General features: G+C 36.7%; 1 protein-coding gene across 7 annotated transcripts in view; it reads left to right on the forward strand.

Moving 5' to 3' along the window:
- LOC138700201 (organic cation transporter protein-like) overlaps positions 1-23,565 on the forward strand; it is a 117,934-nt gene that overhangs the window by 33,773 nt on the left and 60,596 nt on the right. Inside the window, exon 1 of one of the 7 annotated variants that reach the window (XM_069826691.1) lies at positions 9,670-9,854. The exons of 5 other annotated variants lie outside the window; for them this stretch is intronic. The gene's annotated coding sequence lies outside the window, so the exon portion shown is untranslated. Of the gene's footprint in view, positions 1-9,669; positions 9,855-19,258; positions 19,414-23,565 lie in introns of those variants that run through there. One more of the 7 variants, XM_069826662.1, reaches the window with a different exon arrangement.

The raw sequence follows: 23,565 nt of genomic DNA on the forward strand, positions 1-23,565 counted from the left end.
CCTACTATCACTCCTCTCATGTTCTGAAAACAGTTCTCAACTAATTCCTCCAAGTAGGGTAGGTAACAAAGGGCATCCTGGACGTACTCCTTTCCTGGAAAGACTCATCATGCCATGCAGTTTTTCTTGGGAAAGGTACACTATCTACCAAAATGTTATTGGGCACTGTTTTTGCCCCTTTAGAGCCTCATGGTACCACCCCTTGTTGCTATAACAGCAGCCACCCTGTCAGGCATGCTCTCCACTAGTTTGTGTAAGATATCCACTGGAATGCGTCGCCATTCCTCTTGCAACTTGGCACTCAGTTGGACAATGGAAGTTGGCCGCATCTCCCGAGACCTCAATCGCCGGTCCAATTCGTTCCAAAGGTGCTCAATGGGATTGAGATCAGGAGTCTTTGCAGGCAGTCCAATCGGGGAACATTCTTGTCTGCATTCCATTGCATAGTAGCCGCCGAAACATAGGGCCAACTTCCATTGTCCAACTGAGTGCCATGTTGCAAGAGGAATGGCAACGCATTCTAGTGGATATCCTATACAAACTAGTGGAGAGCATGCCTGACAGGGTGGCTGCTGTTATAGCAACAAGAGGTAGTACCACGAGGTTCTGAAGGGGCAAAAACAGTGCCCATTTACTTTTTGGTAGATAGTGTATATGCGGTAGCTTCCCGTTGCTTTCCGCACACCATTCTCTTTCTCAAATTAAAAGACCTCAGGGGACACCAGCGTGGAAGTGAGGAGAGTGGATTTGACTAATTAGACCTTCCGGATTTCACCGAAATTCACCGTAAGGGTTAAATATCAGTTGTATCAGGGTTTTTGACCCGATCAGAGACTGGAAAATCCCAATTAGACTTGAAAATAAAGGAAATAGACAAACATATTCTACGCCTAACACCATTTAAATCTAACTCTTCAAACATTGTAAAGCCTCCTTTAGCCACTGGTATAGGTCTACAAGTAGTGCATGGGGGTTCAAGTGCATGGTGTGATGAGTCTGGAATACTCGTAGAATAGTCGTTCTCGTCTCACTAAAAGCTGAAGCAGTGACGTAGCTTGGGCTTGAGGTTTGGGGGTGAGGATTCTTCGATAGGGATAATGAGGCAATGTACCCTAATATCCATAAAATGTCTTGTTGCTTCGACTATGTTTCTCTTTCCTCTATTTTTTTTATTCTTTATAGTTATTGAACTTCATGCTACTGAGCACGTTTTTGACGTCTTCAGACATGGGGTTCAATTCGAGGAGCAGGATGCAAGTAAGACATGAGTGAAATTCACGCTCTTTTTGCATAAATCAGCAAAAAAGAATCCTTACAGTAAGAAGTATAAATCCATTAAATATCAGATCGATTTCTCGAATAATAAATATGGTACAGAAAAAATTGACAATACGGTCACGGCTTCAATGATGCATTAGCAATAATGTTTACTTCAGGAAATTATTGTCTTGTGTCAGTTGCTTCTGTGTTCCGTGTTCATCCTGCTTTAGTTTATGGTAATAAAGTATAAAGTACGAGGAAGAAAATAATTTTGAAAGTAACAAGCGAAGGGAACGACAAAGGAACTCACTAACTTTATATTGGGCTGATGCAAAAGTTCGTAGCGTTTTTTTCGCTTTGACAAAAGTTTTTACTTAATGTGAATAGCAGACAGAAATTAATCAGTAATATATTCTCCTATATTATCTATGACTTTCTGCCAACGTTGGAATAGTTTTTCGATTCCGTGTCTGAAGTAATCTGCTGATCGACTTCAAGAAGTCGTTAAGCCAAGTATGTAAAGCATCTTAGTTATCAAAGGACTTCCCTTGAGATTATTGAATAGAAAACGGAAAGGGGCGCAAAATCGAGAAAATAGGGGGGATGTGGAATTACCTCCCAACAAAGCTCCTGGATAGTTGCTTTCGTCATATTAGTGGAACGCGGACGTACGTTATCGTGTTGTAGCAGAACTGATACAGTCTTCCCGGCCGTTTTTCTTCAATTGCGGCCCCAAGTCCCGTTCACCATTCCTTCCAGTGCATCCTTCAGAAGACAATTTCTTCTCAACCAGCAACCTAGCCAAATCGTTTTCCTCTTCCTGATCAGTTTCAGCATCATTCTTTCTTCACCCACTCTTTCCAACACAACTTCGTTTCTTATTCTGTCTGTCCACTTCACAATTCTTCTCCATATCCACATTTCAAATGCTTCTATTCGCTTCTCTTCACTTCGTCGTAATGTCCATGCTTCTGCTCCATACAATGCTACACTCCACACAAGACACCTTTATTTACTGGCCATCTTTATTTTTCACGCCATTATTTAAAAAAATAATAGGGAGACTCTGGCCTTGTGTTTGAGATTCTTAAGAAAAAACAATACATTTTAATGTGGATTTAATTTGTTAGTACATAAAATTCGTATTACAAATTGCGATTGTAATTAAACCTTGAAAGCCTGTTTCTCTAAACATCCTTTTGCTTTTTGTCGCTCTTCTTGGATCCAACACCTCATTTGAATTCCATTTCTCACTCAGAAACAAGATGAAGTCTTAATAATGATTATTATATAAAAAGCATTACAAGTATTGTCCGGCGTTGTGTACCTTAGTCCAGTGGTTGTCAGCACTCGCTGAAATGGGTAAAGGGTAAGTGGAGCAACGTGTTGTGTGCCGTCGTGCAGCAGGAAGCGGTAGAGAACATACCCGCCAGCAGCTACGAATGCACCATAGTCCCTCAGTCTAGTATATACAGTCACGAAGCTTGAGTTGTGAGGGTACTAGGAACAATAGACTGTGCCGGTACTATTTCGCATTGTCTGTGATGAGGCGATAGTAGCGATCCTAGTGGTTAGCAACTATCTATGGATGCATATTTCCTACGTATTGAGCTTCGTGACTGTATATACTAGACTGTAATAGTGCAGTGTCTTCTCCGCGGGTAAGAGACGCTAGCCCCAGGGATGACTGTTGCCTTAGTCTATCGTCTTAAAAGACGATCTACATCCGTTTTGTTTTGGGTTTGTACGCTTATTTAAGCTATCACTAGATATAATTATATTTATTAGCTATGATCTACCCATCCATATTTTTTATTTCCTACAGCCAGTGCTATTTCACTAAACATATTATCCTCATAAACTTAGCAGAGGAATGAATAATTTATTATGTAAAATCCTTCACCGACTGCCACAATCCATGTTAATCACTTTTTGTATGTGAATAATGTAAAATACATTAAATGTTAGCAACGAGTACTTTCGTCCTTTCAGGCATCGTTCGGTTATATTAAAAATAACTCTTTATGAACTTTAATAAGATATGTAATATTGTCGGTCTCGGTAGCGTAGTTGGTATAGCGCTGGCCTTCTATGCTCGAGATTGCGTGTTGATCCCGGCCCAGGTCGATGGCATTTAAGTGTGTTTAAATGCGATAGGCTCACGTCAGTAGATTTACTGGCATGTTAAAGAACTCCTGCGGGACAAAATTCCAGTACACCGGCGACGCTGATATAATCTCCGCAGTTGCGAGCGTCGTTAAATAAACTATAATTTAATTTTTATATAATATTGAATAATTACCTTGAAAGTCTATAAGACTGAACATACTAAATACAATTTATTCATGGAATTAAGTTAAAACAACCAAGTTTGTGGCTAGGAATTTTAAATCGTCGAAATATATAAATAACATAAAACTTCATCCTTATGGATCCCAGATTAAAAAATAAAAGAGCGTATCAATAAAAATGTTAGGAGAATTGAACATCTAAAATTATAATGTAATCAAAAACTGTTTATTTATAATAATTGTGGAAGATAATACACGTGAAATGTGGTTATGTATACAATACCAATATGTTGTAGGTTCCAGTGTGGTCAGTGAAATGGTGCAATCACTGATGTGCGGTTTGGAGACGTACTGTGTGTTTGCTATGAGTCGGTGTTTAGCGACGTTTTCTAATTCAAGGTCTGGCCACACTGGAACCTACTACATATTGGTGTAGTATAATGTACTGCACATAACCACATTTTACGTATGTTACCTTCCACAATATTATTATACAGGGACATAATTTTATTTTTACTTCAATTTTTATTGTACCTGAGTTTTTGAATGTACTTCACTCCCACCCCTTCTATTAATGAAGGTCAACCGTCCTCCATACAGAACCAAGACTGCATATACAGTCATAGTAAACTTACGGTCATAATAAACAGTACGTTCCAAAAATATGTTCGCGTTTTTCTGTGACGAAAGAGCTTTCAGTATTGAAACATTTTCGCACAGGTACTGTCGCCCATTTGCTTATGTCGTATTCCGGTTTCTCCCACCAGCTTTTATTCGTCAGCTAGTGGCTGGGCTGTCTTAGCTCCTTTCTCAGAACATTAATTTCTGTTAGGAATTGGACGTCTACGTAATATTATACAACTGTTTAAAATAACTTAAATAAAAGGGCCTTGTTAAGTAATTACCTGTCACGTGATTTCCTCCCTTTCTACGACCCTACGACATAACCACTTGGACGGACAGTAGATAGTATGTCTGAGTATTTTTATCTTTTCGGATCGGGCAGAAGTGAAGATTGAATTTACATTACGTAAGGTAGGCCTACTCTTTTATAGACTAGGTACAGAATTATTTCAACATGAGTTACTAGTACGAAGAACGAAACTGGTAATTGGGATTACGTACAATAGTCTATAGTGCGATAATATGCACATTAGAACTGAAGCCTGTATCGAAATGAACGGCCACCATTAAAAAAAAAATGTGTTTAAATATCCATATTATGATTATTTTTCAATTTAACTTCATTCTCTATATTATACGCTAATGTGCTGTAGACAGTATAATATACACTGCATAATGAATACGTCCACATGGACAGCTCAGTTCGTGAGTAAAAACATTCATTGTTAATACTGTACTGTATTTTTATTAAACAAAAACCTAATGAAAATGATCAAACTCAAAAGCGCAATATTTCCTAGTTTAAGTAAATGGATGAACTACTTTTCTTCCCTCCTATACCTAGTAAAGTGATTTGTTTGTATATTACGCCAGTATCATCAAACTCCAGTCGTGGAACGGGGTAGCAAACGGCGTTGATCCAGAGGTATAGGCAAGTTAATATTAAAAATGTTAGTAAAAATAAAATGATGTCCCTGTAATTGAGCAGTTTTTGATTACATTATAATTTTAGATGTTCAATTGTGTTAACTTTTTAATTGATATGCTCTTTTATTTTTTAATGTGGGCTTTACAGGGATGAAGTTTTATGTAATTCATATATTTTGACGGTATAACATTCCTAGTCATACACTTGATTGTTTTAACTTAATTCCGTGTATCAATGTAATCAAATTCATTGTAGAGTCTGGGTGGGGAAGAAAATAACAAAACCCATACTTTGATATAAAGTTGAAATACTGTTGTGGTTGGAAAATATGAACAAGTATGAGCTTAAATATTTCAATTTCGTTTAATATACAAGATGTACAAGATGTAAGGGGTATAAGTGCCATTATTTTAACTGATGATATTCATGTCATAAGGAAGAAAAAAATGTTCTTACATTTTTTTCCAATTGCAATATTTAACTAATTATTAAAATTTACAATATTAAACGTTTTGCAACGTTGCTGGATGGGGAGGAGGGGGCTTATAAGTACATAGTACAGCTCAAGCGGGTACAGACGCTCTGTTCTAATGCAGGGGCGGACCATAATAATACTGTTGTTTAAATAAAATGAGCAGCAAATACAAACTTTCAATCTCATTAATATAACATTACGGTAAATTTACATGTTATTTAACAATATTACTCCATTTTATTGTACGTCTAAAAATAAACAATAATGGTTTTCTGCACAAAATCACACGAACTTTTTTTCTAATGCAACATTTTAATCTCTCCCCCTTCCGTAAAGCAGTATCAATTTTAAACAAATTTCTGGTTGTGTGATTTTCGAAACGGGGTAAGAGACTCCTAGTTTCTAATAATCGTTAAGAAACTGCTACAAAAGTTCGCCAATTAGGTAACCTTCTTTCAGGAAAACGTTGACGGTACATCCTTCTTCTCTCACTTGAATTACGACGACTTTCTCCATAAATTAATAACATATGACATTCATAAACTGTAAATGATATCGTAAGTTGTACTGAACTGTCATCAGCTCTGCAGTAGAGCTATGGACAGGGAGTTTGAACTCAGTTGACTCGTACTTTCGTCTGTGCAGAGTACTGCCTGCTGAACACGTTGCCACGTCTCTCAAGCCAGAATATTAACAAATTTAAGCAAGCATTTTTATTTAATTTCACGAAAACATAATAGAACACAAATATTTATTTAAACTAATATTAACTCTTTGTTAGATATACCTACTGATGTAATTGTTTTCGTAATTTTACTAACGATATGAGCAGTATAACGCAATAAAATAAGAAAATAAATATTTTTTCTGGGAAAACTATCAAGTTTTGACCCTATGCTGTATGGACATTTTTTGATCCCGTAAACCGTTCCCGATGACTGTGAAAAGGACGGCACTTATACCCATTACATCCTGTATAATGCATAGAAACAATGGTCTATGGGCGTATATAAGGAAATAAAACACTCTCTCTCTGTTTCTCAATAATATGTGGGGAAAACAATAACTGTGGGGAAAACGAATACATATGATTTTCCTGTTTATCTATCACAGTAATAGTTTCATGGGTCATAAATCTAAACACACATAATGTTTCGCTCCTGCTAGCAACCCTTAAAAGACTCTTTCTTTGTTTCTCAATATGTGGGGGGAAAGCAATAATGTTTTTCTTTGAAAATGTATAATCTTATTTGAAAACGTATGTTGATGAAACAAATTAAATTATAAATGTAGAGTCATATAGCCCCCTCTACAATCATGGTAATCAATGAAACAGCTAAGAACTAACAGTTTACTGACCACAATGCATTTGTTCTTATTATTTTTTTTCCCCCACTTTCTGTGAGTTATTTTCTTCCCCACCCAGACCCTAATTACTCGTAATATGTTCAGTCTTACAGACTTTCAAGGTAATTATTCAATATTATAATCTTATTAATGTTCATAAAGAGTTACGTATTTTGTAATATAACCTGATAATGCCTGAAAGGGAGAAGGTATACTCGTTGTTAACATTTAATGTATTTTATGTTATTCACATACAAAAAGTGATTAAATATAGGTTGTGACAGTCAATGAAGAATTTTACATAATAAATTATTTATAAGTTTATACATGACTTGTCGGTTCAACATGTTCTCAAATGTAGCTCAGGCAGCAGACACATTTGCCTGCTAATCCGGAGCTGCTGTTGGGCGTGGATTCCATTCCCCCTTGAGCTTATTACTTGGTTGAGTTTTTCCGAGGTTTTTCTCTACCGTAAGACAAGTGGCAGGTAATCTATGGCGAATCCTCGGCATCATCTCGCCATATACGATCTTGCTATTACAACTTTCATCGACGTTAAATAATCTCATTGTTGACACGTCGTTAAATAAGTAACTAAAATAGCAGAGAAATTTTCACATTACTAGGTACTATTAGACACAGGGGAAAATGTATCAGATGTTAGTCAGAAGAGTTATCTGCGCCTGAGAATATAAACTCTAGATTTCAGATGAATAATATGGTATACAGTTATTTTATATCTCTGTCTTTGAGTGACCGGTAAATTTCAAATGACTTATCTTAGTCGTGGGCGTCAAATTATTGAAAAGCAATGCGAACCTCTCTCTTTTTCTCTCTTTCTCTCTTCCCCCCATACCGCAAACGTGACGTTGCACAGAGGCAGTGATACAGGGACATCATTTTATTTTTACTTCAATTTTTATTGTACCTGAGTTTTTGAATGTACTTCACTCCCACCCCTTCTACTATTGAAGTTCAACCGTCCTCCACACAGATCCAAGACCGCATATACAGTCATAGTAGCCTTACGGTCATAGTAAACAGTACGTTCCAAAAATATGTTCGCGTTTTCCAGTGACGAAAGAGCTTTCAATATTGAATCATTTTCGCACAGGTACTGTTGTCAATTTGCCTACGTCGTATCCCGGTTTTCCCTACCAGCTTTTATTCGCCAGCTAGTGGCTGGGCTGTCTTAGCTCTTTTCTGAGAACAGTAATTTCTGTTAGGAATTTGACGTCTGCGTAATATTATACAACTGTTTAGAATAACTTAAATAAAAGGGGCTCGTTAAGTAATTAACTGTCACGTGAGTTCCTCCCTTTCTACGACCCTACGACGTAACCACTTGGACGGACAGTAGATAGTATGTCTAAGTAATTTTATCTTTTCGGATCGGGTAGAAATGAAGATTGAATTTACAGTACGTAAGGTACTCTTTTATAGAGTAGGTACAGAATTATTTCAACATGAGTTACTAGTACGAAGGACGAAACTGGTAATTGGGATTAGGTACAGTAGTCTATAGTGCGTTAATATGCACATTAGAACTGAAGTCTGTATCGAAATGAAAGGCCACCATTTTCAAAAATGTGTTTAAATATCCATATTATGATTGTTTTTCAATTTAACTTCATTCTCTATATTGTACGCTAATGTGTTGTAGGCAGTATAATATACACTGCATAATGAATACGTCTACATGGATAGCTTAGTTCGTGAGTAAAAACACTCATTGTTAATACTGTACTGTATTTTGATTAAACAAAAACCTAATGAAAATGATCAAACTCAAAAGCGCGATGTTTCCTAGTTTACCTAAATGGATGAACTACTTTTCTTCCCTCCTACACCTAGTAAAGTGATTTGTTTGTATATTACGCCAGTATCATCGAACTCCAGTCGTGGAAGGGGGTAACAAATGGCGTTGATCCAACGGTATAGCCAGGTTAATATTAAAAATGTTGGTAAAAATAAAATGATGTCCTTGTATAATAGATCTGTAGAGTCGTGCATTGCAGACGTTATATTCGGTTCAAGCTTCTCGAGTATAGCGAAGTTCGATATTCGCAGATGTTCGCTCTACAAAAGGAGGCCTATAGTGTTTGTTCCACCTTGTTATAAAAATATTCTCTGTCCTCAACTCGCACCTCTTCATGTTTTAACCTCTTGAGCATTTTAGCACAGATCTGCGATTAGTTTTTCGTATGAACTAAGACGAAATTTGTAATGCTTTGGCTGCCTCTCTCATATTAGAACATTGCAGGACAGTAGACTATGGTGCCTGTTTAGAAGAATATCGCTTATCGTATTAATAGGTGAGTGTCGTAAGATTTATTTTATGTGTCAGAGGACACCCAAGTTTACTTTGGACTTTATCATTTGAAAAATAAATTGCGTTTTGCCGTGTCTGAAGCCGCGAAACTTGAAGCATTAATCTAACTAGAACGACAGTGAAAAATGTAGGCTGTGTGTAAAAGTCATTAATCCTCGTACAGGGATGAAAGGCATTACTAAAATTCTTTAAAAATAAAAAAAAGAAGGAATAAGATGAGGAAAGCCTTCACATTTTGCTACCTTCGATATTACAGTGTTAGCTTTATAGTGCCTTTGAAAGGAAACATGTTATCTGTATCTCGTCTGTATCCCAGTGACCCCCATAAAAAATTAAATAGGCATGTATGCGTACTCGTATTAAGAGATAAGAAAACTGAAAGAGTCCAGAACGCAACAGATGGAGTAGGTTTTGCAGATTGACAGCAGTGTAAACACACAAGAACATACAAATTGCAACCTCATCTGTCTTTTTATCGCAAAAAGAGTTTGTCAACGTCAGACTCAATTCGTCATTACAAATTCAGTACTGGATAAAGCTAGGAAACGCTTGGAAGCCGGTACTCGCCGAAGAGGGACAGAAATTATAAAGTGCAAAGTAAGTCATACTGTGTTCACAAATGTTCAGGTACGAAAGGGAATTAATAATAATAATAATAATAATAATAATAATAATAATAATAATAATAATAATACTGTATCGAAAGAATGTAAATCTCTTTACACTACAAAGAATTTCTAAAAATATTTATTTTTAAAATGAAAACAAAAGAAGTAAACATAATACATAAAACACTTACATAAAAAATTGGGGTATATGTAGTAGTAGTAGTAGTAGTAGTAGTAGTAGTAGTAGTAGTAGTAGTAGTAGTAGTAGTAGTAGGTTTATTTTGCCTGGCAGAGTTAAGGCCATGAGGCCTTCTCTTCCACTCAACCAGGTTTCAATAATATACATGAAATACAAAATTTGATCACAAAACAACACAAAAGAAAATACCTTAGAAATTACATAATATATAGTAGAAAATTGCAATAGAAAAGATCAGTTACATAATATAAAATTACAAATAGTCAAGATCGGTTATGTAATATATAAAATAAAGTAGAAAATTACACATAATCAAAATCAGTTACATAACATAAAGGGGAATATATATATATATATATATATATATATATATATATATATATATATACACACAAACACACAATTTATAAGACCTAAAATGCCCGAGATAAATACGACGATTAATTCACTTGAGATATATTATACAGTTAATATACTAATAGGAGAATACATGTGAGTTACAAGACATGAAATGTTGATTAGCAAATTCGTACTAAATGGCATACAAACACAAATGATTAAGAAATATATTAAGATAATAAAAAAAAGAAAAGAGAAAAAAAAGAAGAAAGAGAGGAGAAAAAAATAACAACTTGGTCATTTAAGACTACTTAGAAACTTCCGCAAGAGTCATGACTGTGGGTAAATACTGTATATGCAATAATGGATCCTAGCAGAATATCAGCGATGGCATGTAATATTGTAATCCTATACGAAGGAGAGACATTGCAAATGCTGAAGAAAGTGAACCGGAACACAACGAGGTCAACTATCACCCTTCACTTCGTCGGTACTGCTTCTCAGTCACGATCAATTAACTTTTAACCAAATGTATTGTTAATTTCTCGTGATAAGGCGTATAAAGAAACAGTATAGTGATGCAGCAAAATTATTTAGAGATTTTTCAGGGAAATACGTTCCTAGGCCTATATGTCGAAAAAGTTAGTTTTGGTGATATTTCGCGTGTTTTTCTGTTCGGTTGTGTAAGACTATTTCTAACTTACTGAACTATTGACGGTTCTTTTTTGTACTGAGTAACTCCGAGTGAGTTTAACTGGAAGAGATGCATATGGAATGCATTTTTCCTCAAAGAAAAGCCACAAAATGGCGATTCCCTGTAATTTATTTCTAATGTACTTGCAAATTATTGATTTTCATATTCTTCTTTTTCTTACAAGGATTAGCGCTTTTGACCTATCCAGACTCACCCCACGTCTTCCAAGTCTGCCTATGTCACCTTTTGGTTTATATTGTAAAATCTGTTTGTACTGGAAGTCCTTAATATAGAGCGTTCGGCTCGGTTCTGGGCCGATAAAGCGCATGCATGCGTGGCGGACCGCTTAGACAGCAGTAATTTCGATCAATAACGCCAGGAAAGCTCTCAATTGCCTACATTTGTCTCGACATGAGTCGACTTCATATAATGTGTCATAGGCGACATAAAAATTCTTTTCTATAGCGTGAACTTTTCTGCTGACATTTAATGATCTAATTTAATGTATAGGTGTACACATTGAAATTACATTCAGAAGAACTAACACTAAAAGTAACTACGGGTGCTATTCATAGACATTTCGCTAGCCCGCGGTACGAGCGTGCTAAACTAGCCCCGGCTATTGACTGATTACTTGTACATGATTCATATCATATCATATCGCTAACACTGGTTTAGTCCACACCTGTGGAGTAACGGTCAGCGCGTCTGGCTGCGAAACCAGGTAGCCCGGGTTCGAATCCCGGTCGGGGCAAGTTACCTGGTTGAGGTTTTTTCCGGGGTTTTCCCTCAGCCCAATACGAGCAAATGCTGGGTAACTTTCGGTGCTGGACCCCGGACTCATTTCACCGGCATTATCACCTTCATTTCATTCAGACGCTAAATAACCTAGATGTTGATACAGCGTCGTAAAATAACCCAATAAAATAAAAAAAAATAAAAAACACTGGTTTATGAATACGAAAAACGTTAGTTCGCTGATCATCCTTTGGAAGCCCGCGCTAAGAATGTCTATGAATACAGCCCTACATGTCTTAATCTTTAAGACACTTACGACACTGCACGACACGTCTTGATATTTCAAAAAGTTATCACGCCGCACACTGCATACACGCGCATTATGTGGCCTTGAGGTGGCGTGACAGCACACTGCGATCCGGCTCGCTCTGTTGGCCCAGATCCGAAGCGAACGCTCCATAATTTCATTCTGTTTAAATGTTTTGTTCAATTATGTCTGTAGTTTATGATCTTCTCTGTCATAACAAATATTTGAAGATTCTGCCAGATTTCTGTATGTCTGATTTTATCTTCTTACATCGTCTCTGTCTGTAGCAATGTTATCTCTGTTGCCATTGTTTTATTTATACTAGTAGCTTATAACTTGTTGATTTTGGCAAATGTAATAATAATAATAATAATAATAATAATAATAATAATAATAATAATAATAATAATTTTATTATAATGAAATAATAATAAGAAAATGCACCCTGAATGTGTTGTTACGTTAAGCTTAGGAAGCAAATGTGTTCTACAGTGGAAAAGCTGTCGGTTGATCCTAAATAATATTAGACTAATATAAACAACAGTTTTACTTGTAGTATAATATCCTTCATCAGGGATGCAAAACTGTGCTACAATTGAGGCAGACGTCATAAGCCGGAACACGTAACTCATCCCTTTCCTTCAACCCTCGCGTCATTGTAGGGTAGGATGAGAAGAAATATGTATTCAGTGTGCGTCATTGAAGGCTCCGGCCTTCTGGACGGGGGAATCAAAGACGTTATATAGGGGGAACAAACTTTCCCCATGCTTCCACCCCTTTCTTCCCCAGTTCTGCAACCCTGTCCTTCATGATTGTGAAACTGTCCCTGATGTGATGTAGGAACAATTTCGATTTTTTACATCCGTTGATTCTTTCAATCATCATGAACCACGCTTTCTATTACTTTTTCATATAGTCTTGATATTGTGACAGCGACGTGAGATTCGAACTCACGACCAGCGTCCCGCAAGAGAGAAGATCGCGCGGAGCACTTTGGGATGGCGCGCGGCGGAGAGGGGAAAGGGCCAACGCGGCGAGAGAGTGGAGAGAGAGTGCGCGCGCATCTGGTGCTGGTAGAGAGGAGAGGGCTCTGGATTTTTCTGGAGTGCCATCTCTAGAGACGCGTGGAACTTTCGAGGCTACGTCGCTGTGGTTATAAATTAAGGACGCGAAGGAACGACAGCAGTTTTCAGTTGATCAGTCAGCCAGTCAGTGAGAAAGCCAGAGCAAGCAAGCCAGTCTTGTGTACCGGAGTTCGACTCGAGTGTGCGTCCGCAACTGTATCAGCATCCGAAGGCCTGAGTTCGAGTGCAGTGGACCGCAGTTGGAGGGACCTGAGTTCGAGTACAGTGAACTGTCTCTGAAGGTCTGTGGTTCGAGATACTGTGAACTCGAGTGATTGAGATAGAAGAACTGTGAACTGAGAACTGATAGTTCTGATTTGTAAATAGTGCTTTGTAAATATTAGTTAAGATTAACAGTTCATTGTTGTTCGTACTAGTCCAAGTAAACTGTCATTGTCGTCATTGGAGTGCTATAACGAATATTGTGTTGAGTGAAAATCCAATTGTTGACGAGAGCGTTTAAGGCGAATTGTAGAAAGGAATTATTGTTGGAAGAATAAAATCCTATTGTTGAGTGGAAATAAACTCACAATATATATATATATATATATATATATATATATATATATATAATATAATATAATATGTACGTATAATATATGGCAGCATGAATTAAAATACTCATTCACGATCAGCCCTTTAAAATGAAATGCTTGACAATGACTACATTTATCATTTTATTGGATCTAGGTACATCATAATGCTTACACTGTCTTCATTTACTATTTCTCATCTTGATGCTTTGTTGATTGTACCAACGCCGTTTATGGAGTATAGACACGCGTCTTTCATATCATGAAACACTAATTAATAATTATTTCTGTTAAGTCCTTGGATGACCACGGCCACTCACTAAAGGTACGGTCACACGTCGCTAGTTTTGCAGCGATGCAGTACAAAAACTGCGCAACTCTCGTACTGCGACGTGTGAACAACGGTGCAACCCGAAAAGTAGCGGCTGCCGAACCTGCTGCTCGCTACTTTTCCATGCTGCGCGCAGCTTAAAAGTAGCGACGTGTGAACAGGGTTCTCAGGGTTGCAGCCGCAGCATTTTTTATATCGGTTTTGTTGAAACTTTTGCTGCGGTTGCGACCAGTGTTGCCACCCAAATGTGCCAATGATACTTTTATTATTTGAATGTATTTTAATGCTAGATGTGATGAAAATAAATTATTTGTAACAGTTATTAAATGCACAACACAGTCTGAGCATATTTGCTGACGATATAATTCACTTTTTTAATTTTCTGTAGCGTAGTTTCAAACAGGAGGGTTGCCAACATTGGCAGATATTAATAAAACTGCTTGAGAGTGAGTGAGATGTATCGGACAACTCAGTGAGTGGTAAAGGGTCGAGTGACTGATTAGTCTGAATTTCATATTAATAAATATTTTCCCTTCCTGGACATATCTCACTCGTGACTCTGAGTTGTTACTCACATTTTATCGCCTAGACATATCTGTGTAAGTTATCAATGTTTAGACTAGAGCTCCTTGCAGAGGCAAGTCTTCGTCACATTGGGTTTGTAAATATACTTTTGTTTCGATCATAGAGGAGGAAAGTGTGCAGTTTCAAACTTCATTTGTTAATATTTTGACACAACACCACATATTATTCACTAAATCAGTTACTGGAAATGAGAAGTAGGAAGTATTTTCCTGTCATTGAAGACTTGAAGACAAATGCAAAGGAATTTGTAACATGATATTCACTGAAGCACAAAAAAAAAAAAAAAAAATCTTATGAATGTGTAAGAATATGTGGTGATAAACTTACATATATGTGTACTCTGTGTATTATTAGTATTTAATTTCTAATGACTCGTCTGAGTGATACATACAACTTGTTCGGTAATTCTACTCTATCTTCCTCCACTTCGTCCTACAGTAATGAAACTCCATAATCTTCAAATAGGTGTTTAGTTACATCGTGCGATATAACGCAGCACAATATGATCAAAGACATTTTCCATTGTAACTCTTATTTTGCTTCGGAGAATTGGAAATTGTTGCTTCACTTGGCCGAAACTTCTCTAAAATCGCACGTTCTTTCGTTACCGGTATATATTTATGGTAGGCTCTTTGCTGTGGAGTGATGGTAAAGTAATAAGCCAAGGAGCAATTCTGTGGCTCCAAGGCAAAATGTGTTAGGCCTCTATGTCATTTCTTTCACTTTTCAAGAGCGAGCATGTACAGATATAATTTGAAAAATCGTAGGAATCCTGTTTCATAACAATGGATTAGACAAAAAAATAATAGAGATATACATGTTATCTTTTGCCGCAATAAAGATGCCAGCAGGATGCACACCATATCGCAAAATCTCATTTTCAACAAAAATTTAAGTATCATGTTTTGCCTTGGAACCACAGAATTCCATAATCCATATCACCTAGAAGAAGTGCATTGGCATTATTGCCAATCATTACTCTAGAAACATCCGAATTTCTCCATATAGGCCTAATATAGAAATAATTATCCACGCTTGTGAATTCTTCCTTGACATTGCAGGTAGACTAGCTCGTACATTAAGGCTCGCAACACCTTTTTGTTTTGCTAAAATACTCATCGGCATGTTCATTTTTTAAAATAAAAATATTGTTATAATTCACAGCTTCAATGGCGTCAGGAAATGAATACTTCCTTTTTGCATTCTGTAACTCTTGGGCAGTTGTTGAAAATTGAACGCAATTAAATGCTTTTAATTTCAAAGAATCTGCAACTTCCCAGTAGTTAGAATTTGTTTTATAAAAGAAAGCTATAAGGATAATGACTGGGGTACATAGAAGGACATCATGTAAAAAGATATTTCAAAATTTAGAAATTTTTACTGTACATTGTGAGTAGGTCTACACTCTTTCACTGAGTCCACACCTGTGGAGTAATGGCTAGCACGTCTGGCCGCGAAACCAGGTGGCCCGGGTTCTAATCTCGGTCGGAGTAAGTTACCTGGTTGAGGGTTTTCCGAGGTTTTTCCTCAACCCCATTTGAACAAAAAGCTGGGTAACATTAGATGCTGGACCCCGGACTCATTTCACTGGCATTATCACCTTCATCTCATTCAGACGCTAAATAACGTGAGATGTTGATACAGCGTCGTAAAATAACCTACTCCAGGGTAACTTACGTTAGTCGGCAGACTCGCTAGCTGCTGATCAGGAGCTGCACTCGGGCTTGGGTTAGATTTTTCCTTGGACTGACTACCTGGTTGATTTTTTTTTCCGAGGTTTTCCCAAACGTAAGGCAAATGCCAAGTAATCTATAGCGAATCCTCGGCCTCATTTCATCTCACCAAAACATTGTTTAACTCTTGTTTCGTATCTTGAAGCTTTAATGCTAACACAAGATCTATGGAATACAATGTAATTAAAAGTGACACGGTACCATGGGAAATATCCATATCCTCTGGAACGCCCATTTGAAAAACTGGATCGCCCACATAAGAAAATTCTCATTTTCAGTTCATTATCGAGAGCTGTTCCTCTTCTCCCATTTGAATCTTGCAAGAAATTCCGCGCTAGTCACTGTACGTTCTCCTTCTTAAATTTGTACAAATCTTTGTAACTATGTTTACAAGCTTCTCTGCGATGTTTATACCTTTTCTTCTGCGTTATACAACGATCATATACCTCGTCATTACGATTTTTTAACTTCACTCAACCGCTTTGAGTCACCTATTTAGTTAACTCAGAAAGTTGATAGTATAAACTCAATTATATGAGTGAGTAGTAACGTTTATTAATATAGAATAGTGAATTGTCTCTCGTCTGTTGCGTCATCGAGAGTTGTTACTCAAGGATCAAAGGTCAGTGACAGACTGATTGAGAGATAAGTATGTTTATTAATACACATGCGAGTTAGAACTCGGAATTGTCGAGTGATAACTAACAACTCAACATTATTAATATCTCCCATTGATTACGTGAATATACTGTTGGTTATCATTTAAGTATATAGGTGTTTTTAAAAGCTTTATAGTAAAAATATTGCCAATTTCTGAATACTAGTTAGGACAGAAAAGCAAATAATTGATAAGTAAGCTTTCGCATGAGTTTATTAATAATGCGAACATAACCACAAAATGAAATCAACACGGAGATGGAAACCTGCAGCATGACTGCGGCTGCAAAAGTAGCGCCTTGTGTGTGAACAGACTCGCAACCTCCAGTTGCAACTTTTGCTGCACTCGGGTTGCGCAGCATGAAAAGTAGCGTGCAGCGCGCTACTTTTAGCTTACGTGTGAACACGACACGCAACTTTTGCAGCTGCAGTACAAAAGTTGCGCAGCAAAAGTAGCGACGTGTGACCGTACCTTAAGAAAGTATAATTTTGCAACGCAATAAGAATAACAATTTTTTTTTCCACCATGAATATTTTCACACAACGCACTTCACTGACAATTTTCTGTCAGACGAAGGCAACAATCTCACAGGTACTGTATATCTCGTGAAACAAACGAAAGATAAAAACAATTTCAAATGTTTAAACAAATAATCGAAAGAAGCAGGATATAAAATTGTACTTCGATTAGAGGATTTCAGATTTTCCTCCTCTCCTTAGAAGTCACGCCATGGGTGTCATGGTGAGTTAAAATTTTCTTTCTTTTTCGTATCGGAGAACAAACAGAATCCTCTTTATCGAACGCTGCACTGGAAGGAATGGTGAACGGGAGAAAAGTTCGGAGCAGAAGAAGATATCAGATGATATACAACATTAATCCTAGCAATATCAACAAGGGGAGGGGAGGTTACTTTGTGCCCACCTTCTACAAAATTTATATTTTAAATATGTAATTGATATATTAAAAATATGACAATTTTAGTCATTGTCAGTTATGAATCCTTTTATCTTATTGTGTTATTGTTTAATCGTGTTTATCGATCAGAATTCCAAAAGCACTGTTTCATTATCATCCGCATGGCAAAAGATCTCTAGGTCGTCCGATGAAGAGATGGATTGAAAATTCTAGTTTGAGACCGTAACAGGCCACTCGGCCTAATACTTGTGAGGAAGACGACTGATAGTTTTATTAAAATGCGAAAATATGTCCAAGTGTACAAAAAAATATGCTCCCTTGTTGAAATAATCCTTCGAAAATGTACAATTGCTGATTAAAAATGTTTAAAAAACTGTTCAAAATTAAATATTTTTTTTAGTAAAACTGGGTCTGTTCAATATGTGAGGAAGGGTGTGAAGAAAGTGTTGGACAATATTTTACAGACTGTTATGTTGAAGTAATTGTTCGAAAATATATGACATTTCAATTTTTCTCTTTTATTACAGTACATACTATTTTCTGATTACAAATGTAAAAGAATTGTTCACAATTTATTAAACATTTATGTAGTGGTCACAAAATATCCCCTTCGGGTACTGCATGGTATTTAAAATACCTTAGTATTGCCAGAGTTAAGATATTATATAAGGAACGTATGCCGAGACAAAGAGGAAGGCGGAAAAAAGGAAAGATTTGAGAATGCTGAGTTTGCAGTAAAAGACCTGCCCTTGGACAGAAAACTAAGTTATAAATGAATATCGATCCTATCCTAGAACCAAATATTAGGCTACAGCTTTTAAAATGAAAGCTAGTTGAAACCATGGAAGGGGGTGATTTATTAATATTTTAATGTAGCCTATTTTTCTTCCTAGTTGTGAAGGCTAAGTGTACTAAATTCGGCAAATATTGGTCAAAGCGAGTGGATTTGTCAAGCTGGCTGTCCGTGTTCGAATCCTTGTGAGGCCTGGGACTTATCAGTTGAATCCGTAAAGACACGTGTGGCGGACAAGGTCACAGTAGGGAGTTTTTCTCGGGGTTCTCCCATTTTCCCACGTTAAACATCAACATTAACCCGCCCGATCTCCATTCCGTCATCATTCCATAGCACTCCCTGATCGCAGGCGATGCGAAAGGAGATAGCTGGTCTAGGTAAGAGCGGGGATTGTCTGCTCCTAACCTGGATACTCAGCGAACACTTAGTGCAGACAGCTAGTGCGTAAAAGGTCTCTCAGCTGGACGACGCTAGTGCTCGACTTTCACCTTCAGGACAATAAATAACATCGTTAGTGTCGGTTGGGGAAATACTTGTCCGAGGCAGTCAGCAGTCGGTATGCCGTTTTGAAGGTTGCGGCAAGTTGTGCTTTCGAATAGGTAAGTAATAAGATAGCAGAATCGCTGCTTTCAACCAAAGTTAGCACCGCATTACAAGAGTTGCTACGCGAACAGCACTGTCGTAGTTATCCACCAAAATACTGTACACTTGCTTGGGAAAATAGTAATAGTTACGAGTTTCAATAAGGAAGATAATGAGACCTCTTTCGCAAGTAGTCTATCAGTTTAGTTTAAAAATCTGATTAACGTTGAGCGTTGCTCAAGTCACCAGGTGTACCACCCAGCGATAACTAAGGCTCAATAAGTGAAGGTGTTCATTGCGATCCGGTTTCTGTGTGTAAAACGCAAGATACCAGTTCATACTCATCGCCAACAGGTCGAGGTTAATGTATGGCTCTGTATAATAGTAAAGACAAGAGTTCAGATAACAGCTGAACTCCTTCTAATTGGATATAACCAGTTATGAGTTCCGTTAATTTATTGATAAGTAACTCTAATCATAAATAAGTAGTACGAATAACTGGGTCGATGAAACAATAATAAAATTATGTCTATTTCGCATAAAAAGCTTTAAAATCTTATCGAATCGCAACACCGATAAAATGTGTAGTAATTTTATAGCACTGAATGACCAGGTAATGAAAAAAAAAAAAAAAACAAACCACTTATGAAAATAAAATCATATATATTCTATGTAGGTTACTCGTACACATTTAATATAAACAATATATGTAATACGACTACCTCTGTGGTGTAGGGATCAGCATGCTGGTCTCTTACGCAGAGGGCCCGGGTTCGATTCCCGGTCTGGTTGAATTTCCTCATTGAGGTTTTTCAGGGTTTTTCCTCAACCATAAGGAAAATGCCAAGAAATTCGGGCCTCAACATCCCTGAATATCACCGGCTTCATTCGTCACCAAAATCATATTCATAAGATTAACTCGCGATACGGCCAGAGATGTTGAAGCGGGTATAAATAACAGCAAAAAATTATATATTATATATTTTAATTGATGAGGAAGAAAAAATAATTGCAATATTTAACTAATTATTAAAGTTTACAATATTAGGCGTTTGGCAACGTTGCTGAATGGGAAGGAGGGAGCTTACAAGTACACGGTACAGCTCAAGCGGATACAGACATACCGGTACAAAACAGATGTTTTGTTCTAATGCAGGAGCGGATAGTTGTTTACATAAAACGAAGAGCAAATATAAACTTTCAAATGTTATGTTTTATTTAACGACGCTCGCAACTGCAGAGGTTATATCAGCGTCGCCGGATGTGCCGGAATTTTGTCCCGCAGGAGTTCTTTTACATGCCAGTAAATCTACTGACATGAGCCTGTCGCATTTAAGCACACTTAAATGCCATCGACCTGGCCCGGGATCGAACCCGCAACCTTGGGCATAGAAGGCCAGTGCTATACCAACTTGCCAACCAGGTCGACTAAAGTTTCAATCTCATTAATAGAACTTTATGGTAAATTTTCATTTTATTTAACAATATTGGGAATATTGGTCCATTTTTTATTATAGTCTAAAAATAAATAATAATGGTTTGCTGCACAAAATCACACGAACTTTTTTTAAATGCAACATTTTAATCTCTCCCGCTTCCATAAAGCAGTACCATTTTTAAAGAAATTTGTGTTTCTGTGGTTTTCGAAACGAGGTAAGAGACTCCTAGTTTGTAATAATCGTTGAGAAACCGCTACAAAAGTTCGCCGATTAGGTAACCTTCATTGCGGAAAACATTGACGGTATATCTTCTTGCCTCACTTGAATTACGACGACTTTCTCCATAAATTAATAACAAATGATATTCCTAAACTATGAATGACATTGTAAGTTCTTTATCGAATACCTGGTACCGAACTGTCAGCCGCTCGGCAGTAGACATATGGACAGGGAGCTTGAACTGTACTTACGTCTGTGCAGGGTACTGCCTGCTGAACACGTTGCCACGTCTCTCACGCCAGAATATTAACAAATTTAAGCATGCAATTTTATTTAATTTCACGAAAACATAATAGAACACACAAATATGTATTTAAACTAATATTAACTCTTTGCTAGATATACCTACTGATGTAATTGTTTTCGTAAATTTACTAACGATATAAGCAGTATAACGCAAATAAAATAAGAGAACAAATATTTTTTCTGGGGAAACTATCAAGTTTTTACCTAATGTTGTATGGACATTTTTTGATCCTGTAGATCGTTCCCGACGACTGTGAAAAGGACGGCACTTACACCCCCTAATACCCTATATATATAGCCTATGCAATACGTAATTTTTATTTTGTTTGCAGCTACTTTGCCATGGGGAATGAGGAAAATCTATCACTATGCATTTACTAGAAGCAAAGCTATTATACGTGTTTATTGGATTATGCATTAAAGTAGGCTATGTCTGGTTCCATTATCTCAACACTTGAAATTATTTGAATGTACCGAAGTAATTGGAAGTTTGTAATAATAATAATAATAATAATAATAATAATAATAATAATAATAATAATAATAATAAATATGTAACAAAATGTGGGATACAAAAGTACAGTAAATCTGTGGCCACTCAGATGTATTTTAGGCAATATGTTTTGTACCATAATCTTTGCTGCACGTTAGTGAGACTTGGGCCATCCAAAAGCAGAACGAGCAGAGAATTAAGACTAGAATCATTCGTACACAATTAAGATTAACTGAAGCTATTAATTATTACATAAGAACTTTATGTAACCTACTATGGGTATATCCGTTACTGTTATTATCAACGAAAGTAGACAGCGGTCTTGAAACCACATCGACAGACTGCCTGACGTCAGATGATCAAAAGAAATGATGAACTATTGACCTTTCGAAAAGTGATCTTTGAAACGATGGCATGAATCCATTGAGACCACAATGGAGCACTGGTTATTTTCTTGACGATGATAATGGTGAACAGTGATTTAGCGATAGTTCACTTAAAATCTGGGTCTCCATATTATAAAAAGCCCCAAATTTCCGACATTTCTTAAATTAATCATATTTTTACTCCCTGATTACATGAAGTAGGCCTATGAAGAAAAAGTACTGCGAAAACAAAAATAAATAAATTTCCAGCAATACTGATACGGGAAAAGCGGTTTTTATATGCCTTGTATTTATTTTGATAGTTATTTTTATTAACCATTTAATGGGTTTTGTACATAGTCAGTATCTACGAGTTAATTGATCCGGGAATAATGAACATGGCTGATGGTAATTTTTACTATAATGAGTATTAATTTGTACAATTAACATAAACTACAACTTACTTAAAATTGTTTCTAATTAATTTTTCTTTATTTCAATCGAAATCATCTCCAAACAAAAATTTTACGACTACAAACTTACGGGAAATACACGTTCTAAATTGAAGTAACGTTAGTTACTCGTTACGGAAACGAACAAAAGTACGGCAGGGGACCCTACCGCTATAATTGCGTGGACGTTAAAATGGTGGTCGTTACATTATTTCAAATAATCTTAGATCACCGCTTGATAAGAGACATCTTAGCAATAATCGTAAATCATAGAACTTAAAAGTAAATGAATATCATAACCAGTGCAAGGGAATAAATGTAGCATTCGTATAATATAATGCAATACATTTGCTATGATATTCAAATTTAATTTACTCTTCCAAAAATAATATGTTGTGGGTTGCATCGGCCCGCTGCCGCTAAGGAGCAGCAATATGTTGTGGATTGCATCGGCGCTCTTCCGCTAAGGAGCAAGAAGCGAGTAGAATATTACAGAAATGGTAACAGACTGTTTTTCCCGAATTTGTGCTCACTTAAACATTCCATGTTAAAATCAGAGGCTTATTTTCTGCAAAATATTTGACTATATATTTATAGATCCTACACTGAAATGAAAACTTCCTAAGACCTGTTTTTTAGTCAGCTATTTAACGACACTGCATAAACTACTAGGTTATTTAGTGTCGATGGAATTGGTGATAGCGCGATGGTATTTGACAAGAGAGGATTTGCCATGGGATTATATGACATTCGCCTTACGGTTGAGGAAAACGTAGGAAGAACCCAGTTATGTTCATCATATTCGACAATGTTTTATATCGAATTACTTCGTATTTTTATGTAGGCCCAGTGATTTTTAATTAATTTTTTCTTCCTCGTGAAAAATTATGTTGCG

Source organism: Periplaneta americana, chromosome 1 (assembly GCF_040183065.1).
Source record: "Periplaneta americana isolate PAMFEO1 chromosome 1, P.americana_PAMFEO1_priV1, whole genome shotgun sequence".
Classification (NCBI taxonomy): domain Eukaryota; kingdom Metazoa; phylum Arthropoda; class Insecta; order Blattodea; family Blattidae; genus Periplaneta; species Periplaneta americana.